Source organism: Portunus trituberculatus, chromosome 31, assembly GCF_017591435.1.
Source record: "Portunus trituberculatus isolate SZX2019 chromosome 31, ASM1759143v1, whole genome shotgun sequence".
Taxonomy (NCBI): Eukaryota; Metazoa; Arthropoda; class Malacostraca; order Decapoda; family Portunidae; genus Portunus; species Portunus trituberculatus.
In genome coordinates this window covers 4,032,966-4,034,121 of record NC_059285.1, presented here as the reverse complement: position 1 = coordinate 4,034,121, position 1,156 = coordinate 4,032,966, and the positions used below count along the sequence as shown (strand labels likewise).

The following is a 1,156-nucleotide window of genomic DNA, read 5'->3' as shown; positions in this document are numbered from 1 at the left end:
CTCAAACTTAATTCGTTCCAAATGACTGTTTGAGTATTAAAAAGTTTGACTATTGATACCTATAAATCAGGTAATTCGTTCTAATCTAAGGATTGCTGCCTTACAAGATCAGACAAATGGCCAAAGGAAGGCACGTTAACGTTGGGAGTGCCGCGCATAGGCTGGAGGCTTCTTGCAGCGTCCGATGTTTCCCAATGTTATGTTCTTTCTTCCTTCAGGGACCGTGACACCGCACCGCCAAAACATGTTTCCGCCCGGGATCGAACCGGGGACCTTGCGCGTGTGAGGCGCACGTGATAACCACTACACTACGGAAACTTGAAGATATATTGAGGATTGTGAGTTGAAGATTGAACTGCATTAAATTGACGTTAATGATTGTTAGTCAGAGTGTTAATGGCTCGTTAGGTTGGATATACTCTGCAATTAATAGTGAAATTAATGAGTTTGCTTTGCTAATATTTGGTGACGTTGGATCAAAAATAGTGTAAATAGTTAATGAAGTTGGTTAAATGACATCTTGAATACTCAGTGATATTGGATACATGTTCTTGATAGCTAGTTAAATTTGATAGTCCATGCTACTAACATCAAATAAGACTGGATAGTAATAATACTGCTCACAGTTGAAAAAATAAATAAATAAATAAATAAAATCATTCCTTTATACCATTAGGAGTTAGTGAGGGTACATTAGCACCGTTTGTGATTAGTCAGCGTGGCAACGTGACGTAATTATATCACCAAAAGTTGAGGGCATGGACCGGAAGTGTGTTTACCTGTGCATTCTGACCCTGGGAACCGCGCACCTGCCTGTGTGTGTGTGTGTGTGTGTGTGTGTGTGTGTCTGCCCCTTGCATCATCTGGCGTGGGAGCGAACAGAAGGGAGGCTGGGGTGGGCGTTGTGAGGAAGTAAATGCTGATATTGAGCGGAATACTTGATAGGGAAACAGGAGGAAGGTTGAGAAAAATAATATGTTTGAATGATGGTGAGGATATGGTGGTGGTGGTTGTGGTGGTGGTGATTTTTATTATAGTTATTATTATTATTATTATTATTATTATTATTATTATTATTATTATTGTTGTTGTTGTTGTTGTTGCTGTTGCTTTTCTCGTCCTTCTTTTTCTTCTTCTTCTTCTTCTTCTTCTTCTT

At 39.4% G+C, this 1,156-nt stretch overlaps 1 non-coding gene across 1 annotated transcript; it reads right to left on the bottom strand.

Annotated features, from left to right (window-relative positions):
- Window positions 1–245: 245 nt before the first annotated feature.
- Trnav-cac lies at window positions 246–318 on the bottom strand. The gene has a single exon. It is a non-coding gene; the product is annotated as a tRNA-Val (tRNA).
- Window positions 319–1,156: the final 838 nt, after the last annotated feature.